Here is a 15208-nt window from a genome sequence, read left to right on the forward strand (position 1 = left end):
GCCCTGGTTTTCCTTGAAGATGGCGGATCAGGTAAGGGAGTTTTGAATTTGCCAACATCGCAGATAGTGCTCCCTGCCTGTGATGGCGAACACCAGTGGGACTCCGTTGACGGCTTGACAATGTGATGGGCTGCCGTGCGCCGAGCCTCGCAGCCCTAAGTTGGGAGACTGGACAGGGACATGGTAGCGTACTGCGCGGGCAGCTCTATGGCAGACATCACAGATGCTGTAGAAGCAGATGGCGTGGGCGGCTTTATATCAGTTGTTGCCAGCGCTGTTTCCGATGCTGTCCCGGGCAGCGGGGTGGGGGGGCTGTGAGAGACCTTATGTGGCCTGGGAAGAGTGTCACTGAACTGCTCCCTGCTCTGCAGATTAATATGTTCTAAACTGCCTCCGTAGTCCATGCACTGGGGCAGGGGGAGGGAGACGGAGGAGTGGGTTGGATAAAGATAGGGTAAAAAAAATGGATCCAAAGGAGGGAGCCATTGACTTTGGGGGGGGGAGGAGGAGGAGGAGGCCTGCACTTTAGTTCCCACTCTCACTCATGCTGGATTGGCGCCCTTCCTAGAAGAGCATGCAATTTTTTAAGTCGAAGGGGTGGCCATTTTGGAGGACTCACTGTGCTGCCTCGAAGACCTATCCGCCTGATTTCTTCTGACCTTGGTGGAGGATTTGCTGTGATAGCCTCGAAAATCGCCTCTCACCTTCCGAAGGTTCCAGGGAGGCTGCAGATGAGGCACTGGCAGAACGGTGGGCCGCTGAAGACCGCGTCTCACAGCCCGAGGGCGGGAGACGCACGGTGGACTCGGCAGCATATGGCAAGGGAGGCTGAAAAGCGGCCGTCGCTGGAAGGGAAGACACTTCGGGTAGCTGATCAGCGGCTGATAGCGCTGCTGGTGGCGCCGCAGGAGGGAAAATGGGCAGACCTTCAATGGCCATTGTTGCTGCTATCAGGTTGTGGGAGGTGGGCCCCGAAAAAAGGCTGAGATTGACCTGGCCCTGCATTGCTTTGCCACAGTCCTCTCGTCTTGTCATTTCAATGAATGTCTGGAATAAACTGATTAGGTAATAAAAAATTCTTAACTTTACAACAATATTGTAAAGAATTATTAATTCTTTAATCTGAATCCTTGTGATTGTGAGAATCACCCTCATCTTCCAAGTATTATTAGGGCTTCAATTGGTTTAAGTAGATTAATTATGAGAGCTAATTTTAACTAGTGATGGCAAATTTTTATCAGTGGGTTGGTGAGTAAAAGGGACTCTTTATGCTAGTACCTAAGTTGGCATTATGGAGAATTGTAACTTTATTTAAAATCAGTTTAGTGATGCATTAGTTAAAATGCTAATTGATGTGTTTAGAAAACCAAAGAAACTCCATTTTTGCCCAGAAGACCTCATTCTAACTTAAAGTAACCTGGCCCAAACTCAGGGACATCACTGCCTCTCATGATTAACATCATTATCTCTCTCCAGCTAAATTGTATCTATGAAACTTGCTAACACAGCTAAGCTTCTCACTGCTAGAAAACAGGATCTAACCAAATAAGGAATAATCACCAGATGAACAATGAATCATTCGCATGCGTACTAGATACTTAGACCACCATTTTATTGCCACGTATACTGTGTCTAGGGTGTCAGCACCATTTAGATTATTTATATATATGTTAGGTGAGCCTGTAACCAAACTGTAATTGGTTTGAGAGCATGAGCCTACTCATTACCTATTGCTGACTGCAGAGCAATAAAGCCTCAATCCTTGTGTCAGACTGATTGGTTAAGCGGACCCAGGAATGAGCCCCATCCACATCAATTTGGTGCTGTGGCTCGGATGTAGACTCCTGGGTGGTTGTCCGACCCATCCTGGAACCCGATACCCCAGCCAGTACTCTGCCTCTTGAGCGGAAAGGGATCTCGGGAAACCAGGACGCGCTGTTCACCACAACACGCTGCATCTGAGAACAGTGGGATGCAGGGGGGAGGGAGAGTGAATTCCAGAAAGGCGTCTCTTGGTAAGTACCCAGTCCAAGCAGGGGCGGGGGAAATGGTCTACGCAGCAATGAAAGTAGGATCCTACAATATTTGAGACCTTACTGCCAATAAAGGCCACTAGGTTCTTGGGGGTATTGTGCAGACTCTGTAGAACAGAAGATCGATTATACTAGAGTGTTAACGCGGGGAAAACGGGGAATAGATTAGAACAAGTGGGAAATCCTATAGGAATTTCTACTCACCTTTAGAGTAAAGCACTTCTGTACAGAATCATGGCCATATTATGAACTCGAGTCAGAGGCCTCCAGGCCCTGAAAATAACACCCTTTTGCAACTGCTTTTATTTTATACACATAGCGGGAAATGTTAAGAACAGCAATATGTGCAGGCCCACCAATGAAACCCCCTCCATATGTATTACCATCATGCTCCAAGCAGCTTCTCCTTTCCAGCATGCTATGGAGAACAAGGAAACTCTCTTAGTCTGTGAAGAGAGGGAGGGGTCTGAGGAAAGTATTAAAGAGGAAAGGATGATTGCCTTTTGCTAAAACCATGCTGTCTGTGTTCTGTTTCCAAGCTCAAACAGCTGCTTCAGCTGAGAAAAAGGGGGAGGCGCATCGGCCTCCTCCACCCCTTGTGTTGCAAACAGTCTAATTTCCTGCTGCCGCTCTGTCCCAAGCCCAAAGAGAACACTGTTCTTGCTGCAAAAAGTTTCTCCGAACAAACGGCTGCTTTTCTTTTCTTTTTCTTCTTCTTTCTTCCTTCAACTGCTTGCAGTTGGAAAAGAGGAAAGAAAATGGAGTTTGAAGGAATGCGTGTGATGTAGTTCTGTGCAGGGAATTGTAGAGAAAAGACTGGAAGGAGATGTGGACAGAAGGGAAGGAATGTCTTAAGGATTTTAGTTGGAAGTTGTTAAAAAGTTGAAAAGCACCTGTAAGTTGAAAAATGTAAGCTGTGATGTGGAAAGGTAATATGGAATCACAGATTGTTTTGTGGATGACTGTAATAACAGTTTGTTTTGTTTGAGCTACTTTCTTAACTGAGTTTTATGGGTAAATGATTGTTTGCCCTAAACATATTTAAAATGTTATAAAATCCTATGTGACCCATGTGAAATTCCCTGTTTAGTCCCTTGCTCTGTGAAATACACAAGACAAGCCTGTGTGTGTGTGTGTGTGTGTGTGTGTGTGTGTGCGCGTGCGCGCACACGTGTGTGTGCATGTTTCTGAGCGGGAGCCCAATGCTCTGGTTCTGTGCAGGAATCCTCATTTTGTTAAACTGCAATGATCTGGGGAAAAGCCAAAACCCCCATCAATCTTATAACTCATCCCTGAGAAGATGAGGTTTCTGTTGTATTTGTGAATGTATTCTAGTGACATGTCTTTTCCTGTAAACTGTTCCAGAACAAACTTGCTCTGACATTGGATTCCAAAATTTGCAGTTATTATATTAATTGAACATAAAATTGGTCGTGGCCTGAGCAACAGGGGGAACTTTCAGCAGTCCCAGCTGGCCACCTGGGGTGCTGACGTTTTCCTTCTTTGTGAGTCTCCCCCCACCCCACAAAAGGGAGGTGCTGCTTATGGCTGGCTAAATGCATTAGGCATAAGTTGATTGTGTTATTTCTGCCACTACTGAATGTCATAGGACTTTATATGTTATGCTTACTGATTTCCTTGACATGGTCTCTCTTACCTATTTTCTGTTAGCTCAAAACTTTGCTCTTTTCTCTAACCGGACATTTTCCCTTTTACTTTTTTCTCACAACTGTTAACTGACCTCTGGTGAACAATGATAACTCCGCCCATTTCCGGATGGGAGGAGGAAGGAGGTTCTCTGTAAAGCAGTTTGTGTTCCAGCCAGTTAATTGTGGGTGAGAATTAAAAATAGGATTTGAAGATAAATTAGTCTATTTGTTTTTTGTTTTTGCAAAATCTATGCAATATTTCTGCTAACTTTTTGATGTAAACTGAGAGCTAATAATCAAATGGTCTAAGGCTTAAATTTTAAATTTGTCTCATCTGCTAGCCCTGCTTTGCCTTCACAGTAGCTGAATCCCAGTAGCTGAATGATGAGATCCCAGATTTGAGATTTGATGAAAAGAATTTTGTTTTGCCACTCCTGCAAGTGGAAGGGAGTTCCAAAGTACCGGTTTGCATTTCACCTGGAAGACTTCCCAGTTTAAAAGGATCAAGCTTTGTATGTTACTGTGAAACCCATACCCTGTTTTCACAGCTCCTGATGAGAGACTTGACTTGATTATCACAGGTTTCACCCCTCTGCAAGATTATGGACCATTTTTCTGATAACACCTTTTGCTAAAGAGGCCTGTAAAAAGGGACACTTTGATTTGCTGTAAAATCTGTAAAATCTATGCTTAGGCATCCCAAAATCACATGTCACAAATCCTTTAGCCACATGAAACACAGAACTATATTTCCAAGGCAAAGAAGATAATTCTAGTTATAGCATGTATTTTCTTTTTATTGATAGTCACATGTTGCTGCTTACAATGCATTCCAGCTTTAATCCAAATGTTTATGAGAACCTTTAAACCTCGCCATAATGTAAGACCTAATTATACAGCTGTACCTTTACAAGCCTTAAGACATCCTGAAGATTCAGGATAGTCCAATTTCAGGGGGGAATTGATCTGTTTAAAAAACCAAAGAAACTCCATTTTGCCCAGAAGACCTTATTCTAACTTAAAGTAACCTGGCCCCCAAAATCAGGGACATCACTGCCTCTCATGATTAACATCATTATCTCTCTCCAGCAAAATTGTACACAGCTAAGCTTCACATTGCTAGAAAACAGGATCTAACCGAATAAGGAATAATCACCAGATGAACAATGAATCATTCACATGCGTACTACTTAGACCACCATTTTATTGCCACATATACTGTGTCTAGCGTGTTAGCACCATCTTGATTGTTTGTATAAATGTAAGGTGCACCTGTAACCAAACCTTAATTGGTTTGAGAGCATGAGCCTACTGATTACCTATTGCTGACTGCAGAGCAATAAAGCCTCAATTAATAATTCCCAATCCTTGTGTCTGTCTGATTGGTTAAGTGGACCCAGGAACGAGCCCCATCCACCCAATGATTGATCAACTTAAAAATCTAGTTAGCAGCCCTACATTTCCCCCCATTTTAATAATTATGTACAGAACTGTAGTGCTTATACATGGCATTCTTAGATCAAATCCTACTATGCACTCATATATACTCGGTAAGATGGACTATATAAGTAGTAACTACCATCTGCGGCTTTGAGTGTCTTTGTTTTGTCTGAGAAAAGCCTCTAACTATTGTTAAGAGATGGTAGAAACGGAGTGCTTGATCAAGTGTTCTTATAACACACATTCCAAAGGGAGCCTGTACATTATGCTGCTGTACTTTTTAAACCTAAGCAACAGGTAGAAATTCAGTAGGCAAAGCCTGTTGCGGGGAAAAGATCCCTCTAGAATCCAGCCTTCCTGTTTGATTCAGCCACTTTGCTTTCATCCGTCTATCACTTGGATAGAGAATGGGGCGTCTTGCCAGAACCAAAGAGGATTAGACTCAATTCTCGCCAATATACTTGTTGTCTTAACCGAATGAAGTCAAACAACAAGGGTACGTGCTCAAAGAAAGCGCTTTATTTCATGTCATGAAAGGCACGAGTATCATCAGAGCGCATCTGGATGATACTGCGCGCCGAGTTATACAGCAGGTAAGTTTTTATAGGTTTCAATCATACAAGCATATCAATAAAGCGATTAATACACGTCATTAGTTATCAAACTTACATATTCCAGAGGTGTCATCTAGAGCCTGAGAAGATGATTTACTACCTGGCTTCTGACAATTTTAATCCCTATGGTATCTTTTCATACCAGCCAGACCCTCCTTCAGCTGGCAAAGGAATTCAACTAATGGCCTGTGCTTGACCACTCCTGGTACCTGTTGCCTCGGTGGGCCCCTCAACCCACATTCTTGGGAGGGGGCCTCTTGCTCTTACCTCTGGCCTCCAGTTAGCTTCATATTCCATTAGGGATGTGAACCTAACTTTTGAGTTACACTTTAATACATACTTTTATATATTTTTATATACTTATTTGTAGGTCTGGATTAAACATTTCATTATCAGCCTCTCATTATTGCATTTTTATTTGCTGATTTGCTTCTTTTCATAAGGCATTTCAAAGCAGAAAGTGTCTGCCAGTAAAACAAAAACAAATTATTCTATAACGTTTTGTTAAATTTGAGGTGGAAGGCATGATTATTTCAAAGCACTGCAGTAAACGAGTCATGCTTGCTTTGGGTTTTTACATCAGTTCCTATGTAATTCCACAACCCTTGTCCTACACGTGCTGGAGTCTATCAAGTGCAATGAAGAACTATAATTTGTACTAAATAACCTTTAAGAAGAAACTGATGTCTGCAACAGACTGGATCCTTGTTATCTTTGGACCCTTCCACAGGGGGTCTTTAGCACAGCTGAGACATTGCTCACAGCTGAAAGCACAGGGATGGCAATACATTGCAAATGCAACATTTCTGGGTGTGAATTCTTACAACAGTTTTTTTTTTTTTAAAGCACCACACAAGTTAAAGGCAGACACTTTCCAAGTTTGAAATCTCACAAACCTTATCATCAGATTGCTTGGCAAATATGCAGATAGAGCTCTGTATAGAGAATTAAACAGCATGAAAGTGAAAATTTCCATTTTATTCCTTGCCTCTCCCCCCCCCCCCCGCACCCTTCAGTTTTGCCAGCTTACAAGGTATTAAACCGACATTGTCCTTTTAAAGGATATTTTGTCCACTTACTTTTTTGTGCCATTTATATCTGTTTTTTAAATGCTCAGGTCACTTGCCAACAACTTTGCATTCTTCTGACTCCCTAGATCAGGGAAAAATCTAGACTTGGGTCTTGCAGAGGCCATTTGAGCATGTGTGGCAGCCATTTTTTATTTCCGGCAGCCTTTTTTTATTTTAAAAAAATGGCTGCCGCACGTGCTCAAATAGTCTCTGTGAGGTCCTATGCCTTGCCAGGCCTCGCAGTGGCCTATTGAGCATGTGCGGGACCTCTAAAATGGCCGTTGCACTGATCTTTCTAGGCCCGAACAGGCCTGAAAATCAGCCCAGGATGGGCTGCAGTGGTGATCTGAGAGGCTGGCAGGGGAGAGGAACCTTTGCAGACTCCTCCCTCCCACGGCCTTTAGGAAGGTGCCTCAGGGGGCTACAGGTAAATAATTTTTTTTTTTAACCCATGAATTGGGGAGAGGGGGGGCAACATGGCACTGGCATGCCCCCAGTGGCGCCTAGGGCACGTGCCCTGGCTGCTCCACCCTAGTTTCGTCTATGATTGTTGCTGCCAGGAATGGCAGGTCAGATTTTAGAAAGTGCTGTAATTCTCAGGCTCCCTTCTCAGCCCTCACTCTGCATGGAAACAGAGAACAGGTGCTGTCTGCTCCCATGATGCAGACAGAAGAATGCATAGGGCCTAAATGTATACCTGCCATAAAGACAGCAGCCCTCACGAACTGATCTATCTTACAGAGGACTGCCTTCTCCTGCATGCTTCATCGAGGCAGTCTTAGGTTAGAGGCCTGTGCCCTTTTTGCTTAACATGCAGTAACAACTGAAGACGGAGGCCCCTGCCTGCTGCAGTGCTGGTCCTAGGCTCCGCCCCCTGGCTGAAGTCCGTGCACTGTGTCCCCCTCCTCATGATATACCACACAGGGCTTATTCCAGAGAGTCCCTTCGGCCAGTGGACTGGAACCCTGGCCAACAGAGGAGTGACTGCAGCTGCCTTCATGACACTAGCTCATCTTCAGCCACATTCTCAGCCTCAGGAAACATATATGCCAGTTTCTGGCAAGTGCATCTATAGTGACACTTTAGAGCTTCCATGAATTCCGGAGGCAAATTTTATGTTCCGTTCTGTTTTTAAAACAAACTGTAGCCATCTAGACTCTCGATTCTAGAGGAAAGACAACTGCTCTTTTTTTACTTTATACATGCATCCAGGGATGCATTTATAAATGCATCTGGCTTGAAAGAAGAGCCTGCTTTATGAACAGACACAACCTGCTCCTGTATTCAAGAAAGAGGCGTGGGGAAACTCTGTGGGGGCAGGGCAGAAACATGCAGCAGATCAGGAATTAATGGTCTAGGCAGATCCTTAGGGGGGAAAGAGTGGGAAAGTCCTCATTTTGAAGACAACAGCCTCCTCCCTCCTCAGAGAGCTCATAATAACTCCTGTTTCCAAGGAAAAAAGCCTCTGTAATCAACATATGCTAGGTAGGTAAGACCTTAGGGAAAACCACAGGAAAGTCCTCAAGCTGAAGGAAAAGCCCTTCTTTCTGGGGGAATGTGAACTGTCTGTGCAGAGGTGTCGCGATAATTGAGCAGAGGGGTTCAAAGAACCCAGCCCCCCCCCGGCTCCTGAGGGGCCCTCAACTCCACCCCTCCCAATTTTATTCATTTTCTCCCTCACTCTGAGGGGCCGCCAGGGAGATGGACGAACACAGGCCCCCTCTCTACTAGATATGCCCCTGTGTCTGAGTCTGCAAATTCATATCCATGTACAGTTTTATATAGTCTTTAAAACAATTCTCTCTCTCTCACACACACACACACACACACACACACTCACACACACACACACACACGTTAATACATTCACAACATATAAAACAAACACCCAGTATCTTGCGATGAATGTGCCTTATTCCACCAATATTTAATAAACATAATCTAACAACTTAACTGACAAAAGATGTTGTTCATAAACTTTGTTATAACATTCAATAGAATTTATCAGCCACTAATGCAGCTTTTTTTTTTTAAGAGGTCTCAATTTATTCCACCGCCCCACCCTACCACCAAGTATGCTCTGCGTATTTTGGAGATCTGCTTTCTTTGTTATCATGCCTCCAAGGAGCTACCTATGGCTATATAAATAACTGCTGTGTGAAGACATTTGAGAGGCAAGCATTTATAGACTGAAGAATAATTCTCTTACAACTTGACTTCAGTGTACCAAACTGACATCATGGGTGACTTGGCTGGTGCCAGGCACTCCACTATCATCATCTTGATTTGGGCCTCAAAGACCAAGGAAAAATGTGGGTGCATGTGAAGGGCAAACTGGAAGCAAGCACAATTTGTGACACTGCAAAACTTTATTGTAGATGACATGGCATGTCTAGGCATTAGGCTTGGGTTCCAGTGTCCCAGTTTTGTGGAGTTTGAGCCAAAATGAAATATCCTTAACTCCTAAAGTGGCACTATTTTGACCATCTAACATAGATTAAGGCCATAGCAGTTTGCCACAGTTCTTTGGGATAGATGTAAGTTTAATCCTGGAATTTCAGCTTTGGCTTCCTTAAATATAATGAGATGTTCTGCACAGAAGCCAAAGAATCAGTTTGGGCTAGGAGGTAAAGGTAAAGTGTGCTGTCAAGTCAGTGTCGACTCCTGGCGACCACAGAGCCCTGTGGTTGTCTTGCTAGAATACAGGAGGGGCTTACCATTGCTATCTCCCGTGCAGTATGAGATGATACCTGTATGATTTTGTAGTACAATATATAAGGCAGATGCATTGCTTTGGAAGAAATTAAAATCTTTATAAGTAATGGGTAGATTGGTTCAATAGGTACAAATATGAAGTTATATTAACATCCAACTTGAACAAGGGGTACAAAGAGTCCAACTAAATGAATCTGAGGTAAGTTGTGCTACAGATGATTCTTTGATAGGAGTTATTGGGATTGCTGTGGTAGTTGGTACTGCCACTGTTGCCACAGAGTAGCTATGTGGAAGAGTCTGCATAATGTTTTCCCTTACTTGCTCAGTTTGCTGAGGGACTGGCGGGTTCAGAAACTGTGGCTGATATGTCTCTGTCTAGCTGCTTCTCCAGGATGCTAGCCCTCATGCACAGGAGACATTTCTCTACATGATGATGGGCGATAGTGGCGAAAATGTGGAGAGTAAACTTCCTAATAATGGTGCATGAAATCTCCCATCGTAGGCACTAGAGAGTATGGTTGTGGAAATCTGGATTCACACTCCGGGTGGAAGAAACCACAGTCCAACTCTATATGGCTTTTGACTTCCCTCATGTGGTCCCATGCTCCTGCAATACAGTACCAGCAGTGATCATACTGAGGAAATAGTTGGTAGCAATGTTCACCTCTAGACTCAACAGGAGGATGTTTCTCTTCTTCCAGTGCTTGTTGTGTCATCATCACCGAAGTGGTTCTAGATGGTGAAGTTTTGCAAGGAGACATGAATGGTATCTTAGATATCTGGAACATGGTCTCCAGGTGCAAAGCAGAAAGCAGCTGCTGTTGTTCCTTCCAATTGATATGTAAAGTTGAATAGTAGTTGAAAGTTTAATACTGACACGAAAGAAATTCACTTTGTCGTACTGAAACAGATGGTATAGTCTTGGTCGACACAACATTTCTGATCAAAGTCAAGGTTCAATGCATTGTTGGCACTCACCTGAAAGATCATTCTCAGTGGTAGGGAGTGTATCCAGTGATGCTGGGTTGTTCCTCCCACCTGCTCCAAGACAGGGCCAATGAGGAAACAACTTTTTCTGGTGAGCTGGGAGGAGCTACCCCCTAATCCCCAATGTGAAGTCTTAGAGAATCGCTCTGGTGCCACTGAACTCTAACCTTAAACATCATGAACAAGAAATTGGTGTATGTCTGAGAGTTCTTCTTTAAATGATTGGTTTTTGAAATTATGGGATTATGCTTCAATTTTGCAAGTCTCATCTTATAAGGAGGGTTCGTGTTCTGAGTCATTTATGTCTGTTTGGGAGCCTTTTATAAACTACAACATTCGACAAGGTCTCCATTTGTTCCCAATGTCGGGATTCGATTTATGAGGTTTTTAGTACATAAGGTAAACAGTGCTGATAAGGTTTTATAGCTATCCAGTATTTGATATTCTTTATATTTCTTATAAGAATATTGTTTGAGCATACGTACACTTACATTTTATTATTCATGAAAGCTCTTCTTAATATAAATATACAGGACTCACTTTTTTCTCTTGTTAACCTCCTCAGATGACATCAATGGGTGGTGGGGCTCATAGTGAAGAAGACGCTCTCTTAAATACCCAAGGCCTAAGCCATTTAGGGCTTTATAAGTTATAACTAGCACTTTGTATTTTGTCCAGTAACCCATTGGCAGCCAGTGTAGCTCCATCAGTAAAGGAGTAATGTGGTCTCTCCGAGATGACCCAGAGACCAACCTGGCTGCTGCATTCTGAACCAGCTGAAGTTTCCGGACTACATACAAAGGCAGCCCCATGTAGAGCGCATTACAGAAGTCAAGTTGGAGGTTACCAACAGATGTACCACTGTTTTGAGGTCACTGATCTCGAGAAACGGGCGCAGCTGGCATATTAGCCAGAGCTGATAGAAAGCACCCCTGGCCACCGCCTCAACCTGAGAAACCAGGGAGAGGTATTAATCCAGAAGTACTCCCAGACTGTGAACCTGTTCCTTTTGGGGAAGTGTGACCTTATCTAGAACAGGTAGATCAAAATCGTCTCTAGATTTCTGAGCCTGCACAATAAGTACCTCCGTCTTATCTGGATTCAGCTTCAGTTTATTCTCTCTCATCCAGCCCATTACTGCTTCCAGGCAGGCATTTAGGGAGGATATGCCAGCTGCTGAATAAGTTCACATGGAGACTAGATCTGGGTGTCATCAGCGTACTGGTAACACCCAGCTCCAAATCCCCTTATTAGAATAAGGATCTTAAAGACACTGAATATTCCTGGTGTTTTTCTAGATTTTTGGATTTTTCTTGTCTGTCTTGGATTTTATTCACCCATCAGCTTAATAAACAGCATTATTAATGGAATTTGTACTCATTACTTATATCATTTAGTATTCTGCATGGAATTTTTTATTTGTTACTCAGGAAGCTGGGATGGATGAGATTAGAATATTTATGACTTTTTATAATCTTTAATTAAAAAAATTACTATTCAGCACTATAGAACATTCCAAACACATTTTTTTGTTAGGTTAGACTTGGGATTTTGAAAGCTTCTGAATAATTTTTAATAATTTTTTTCATTTTCAATTATATAGGTTTCAAATCAGATGAAGGACAAAATTGGAGTGCGGAAATTTACATTTATTGATTTTATTGATCTGTTTTTACATGGACCAACAAGTGGTGTAGATGGGAATACCTATTGTAGAACACTGTGCTTGAATTACTTATATTATCTATATCTTTTTTTGTCATGGTAGAATGGGTTCTCGCCTCTTTAAATTGCATAATTGTTGGACGATCAATCGGTTCAGGGGGAGTTTTCCTTGAGAGGTTTAAGATCCTTTACTGAAGGTTAGATTCCGGTTTAGACTTTCCGAGGCCTGCTATCCTAATAACATATTAACAATATTTCTCTCTCTCTCTATATACACACACACACACACACACACACACACACACACACACACACTTACTACTATTGTTTCTTTCTTATGTATGGGGATCTTTTTTGTTGTTGTCGATGGATAAGATCTGTTTGTATGGTTTTGTTGGACTCTCAGAGATGTAACCTTTTCTGTTTCTATAATACTAATAAAAGCATTTAAAACGGTCGGTCGGGGTGGGTGGGGAGTGGACTTAGACCTTGTGCCCCGGGGAGCTGTCCTGGAATGAGAAAAGAGTGAAAATTTGGTCCTAAAACAATTCATACAACGTAGGTAAATCTTAACTACCCTGTGCATGTCCAGAGTATGCCACTCCTTCTTTGGTGAACTGGGGTTAGGGCAAAAAGATGGCAGCATGAGCTTCTGTGTTCTGTGAAACAATTAGTTAACTTTAGGCACAAAGGTAGGATCCGTCCATAGGCAAATGTAATAGGGAAAAATCAGACACGGTTTCATATGTGTAAACAGCACCCCCAGCTCTGAAATCCAACACATGGAGCTAATGGAAACAAGAAACAAAGCCTTCAACAAAATAAACTTTAGGGAAATCAATCTGAGAGGTTCAAAGGGAGCCTTAGTTATTTATTTATTTTACATTTCTATCCCGCTTTTTCCTCTGAGGAACTCAAAGGAATACGGTTATGTTTAACTTCACAACCACCCTGGGAGGTAGGTTAGGCTGAGAGATACATGACTGGCCCACAGTCACCCAGTGAGTTTTGTGGTTGAATGGGGATTTGAACTCAGGTCTTCTCGGTCTGAGATAAACATTCTAACCACTATGCTATAGGGAAGAGAGGAGAGCTAGTCTTGTAGTAGCAAGCATGACTTGTCCCCTTAGCTAAGCAGGGTCTGCCCTGGTTGCATATGAATGGGAAACTTGATGTGTGAGCACTGAAAGACATTCCCTTTAGGGGGATGGAGCCTAGAAGGCTCCAAGTTCCCTCCCTGGCATTTCCAAGACAGGGCTGAGAGAGCAAGGGAGCTCTTGGGGAACTGGAGCTGTGTTTGAAGCCAAGAATTTATAGTATCCATTCTCTCTCTCTCTCTCTCGCCAAGACTGCTCCATTCTCTCTCTCTCGCCAAGACTGCTCCATTCTCTCTCTCTCTCTCTATCCAAGACTGCTTTATTCTCTCTCTCTCCCTCTCTCCAAGACGGCTCCATTCTCTCTCTCTTGAACAAGACTGCTCCATTCTCTCTCTCTCCCCGTCGCCAAGACTGCTCCATTCTCTCTCCCTCTCTCTCCAAGACTGCTCCATTTTCTCCCTCTCCCTCTCCCCAAGATGGCTCCATTCTCTCTCTCTCTCTCTCTCTCTCTCTCTCTCTCTCTCTCTCTCTCTCTCTCTCTCTCTCTCACAAGACTGCTCCATTCTCTCTCTCTCCCCCTCGCCAAGATTGCTGCATTCTCTCTCTCTCTCTCCAAGACCACTCCATTCTCTCTCTCTCCCGCTCTCGCCAAGACTGCTGCATTCTCTCGCTCTCTCTCCAAGACTTCTCCTCTCTCTCTCTCTCTCTCTCGCCAAGATCGCTCCATTCTCTCTCTCTCTATCTCCCGCACAAGACTGCTCCATTCTCTCTCTCCCCCCCTCATGCCAAGACTGCTCCATTCTCTCTCTCCCCCCTCATGCCAAGACTGCTCCATTCTCTCTCTCCCCCTCTTGCCAAGACTGCTCCATTCTCTCTCTCTCCCCTCTCGCCAAGACTGCTCCATTCTCTCTCTCCCCTCTCGCCAAGACTGCTCCATTCTCTCTCTCCCCTCTTGCCAAGACTGCTCCATTCTCTCTCTCTCTACCTCTCACCAAGACTGCTCCATTTTCTCTCTCTCTCTCTCTCGCCAAGATCGCTCCATTCTCTCTCTCTATCTCTCTCGCACAAGACTGCTCCATTCTCTCTCTCTCTCTCTCTCTCACACACAAGACTGCTGCATTCTCTTTCTCCCCCTCATGCCAAGACTGCTGCATTCTCTCCCCTCTCGCCAAGACTGCTCCATTCTCTCTCTCTCCCTCTCACCAAGACTTCTCCATTCTCTCTCTCTCTCTCTCTCTCTCTCTCTCCCCTCTTGCCAAGACTGCTGCATTCTCTCTCTCTCCCTCGCCAAGATTGCTGCTCTCTATCTCTCTTCCTCTCTCTCCCCAAGAGCGCTCCATTCTCCGTCTCTCTCTCCCTCTCGCCAAGACTGCTCCATTCTCTCTCTCTCCCTCGCCAAGACTGCTCCATTCTCTCACTCTCCCTCTCTTTCCCCAAGACCGCTCCATTCTCTCTCTCTCTCCCCTCTCGCCAAGACTACTGCATTCTCTCTTTCTCCCTCGCCAAGACTGCTTCATTCTCTCTCTCTCCCCTCTCGCCAAGACTGCTGCGTTCTCTCTCTCTCTCCCCTCTCGCCAAGGCTGCTGCGTTCTCTCTCACTCTCTCCAAGACTGCTCCATTCTCTTTCACTCTCACTCTCTCTCTCTCTCCAAGACTGCTCCATTCTCTCTCTCTCTCTCTCCCCCTCTCCCTCTCGCCAAGATCGCTCCATTCTCTCTCTCTCTCTATCTCTCGCACAAGACTGCTCCATTCTCTCTCTGTGTGTGTCTCTCTCTCTGTCTCTCTAGCAAAGGACTACTGCATTCTCTCTCTCCCCCTCATGCCATGACTGCTGCATTCTCTCTCCCTCTCCCCAAGACTGCTCCATTCTCTCTCCCTCTCCCCAAGACTGCTCCATTCTCTCTCTCTCTCTCTCTCTCTCTCTCTCTCTCTCACACA

The 15208-nt window shown here is 44.1% G+C and overlaps 1 protein-coding gene and 1 long non-coding RNA gene across 7 annotated transcripts in view; both read left to right on the forward strand.

The window, feature by feature from the left end:
* The first annotated feature begins 2028 nt into the window (after window positions 1–2028).
* LOC128353048 (uncharacterized) lies at window positions 2029–5047 on the forward strand. Its single transcript, XR_008320799.1, has 2 exons — window positions 2029–2962; window positions 4043–5047. It is a non-coding gene; the product is annotated as an uncharacterized LOC128353048 (long non-coding RNA).
* Window positions 5048–7043: 1996 nt separating this feature from the next.
* The window catches only part of LOC128353044 (uncharacterized), a 52922-nt gene continuing 44757 nt past the window's right edge, over window positions 7044–15208 (forward strand). For 3 of the 6 annotated variants that reach the window (XM_053313713.1, XM_053313721.1, XM_053313714.1), the window contains exon 1: window positions 7044–7233. The gene's annotated coding sequence lies outside the window, so the exon portion shown is untranslated. Of the gene's footprint in view, window positions 7234–7789; window positions 8292–9648; window positions 9721–12093; window positions 12371–15208 lie in introns of those variants that run through there. The other 3 variants (XM_053313717.1, XM_053313720.1, XM_053313719.1) reach the window with 3 other exon arrangements.

This window comes from Hemicordylus capensis, chromosome 4, assembly GCF_027244095.1.
Source record: "Hemicordylus capensis ecotype Gifberg chromosome 4, rHemCap1.1.pri, whole genome shotgun sequence".
Lineage (NCBI taxonomy): Eukaryota > Metazoa > Chordata > Lepidosauria > Squamata > Cordylidae > Hemicordylus > Hemicordylus capensis.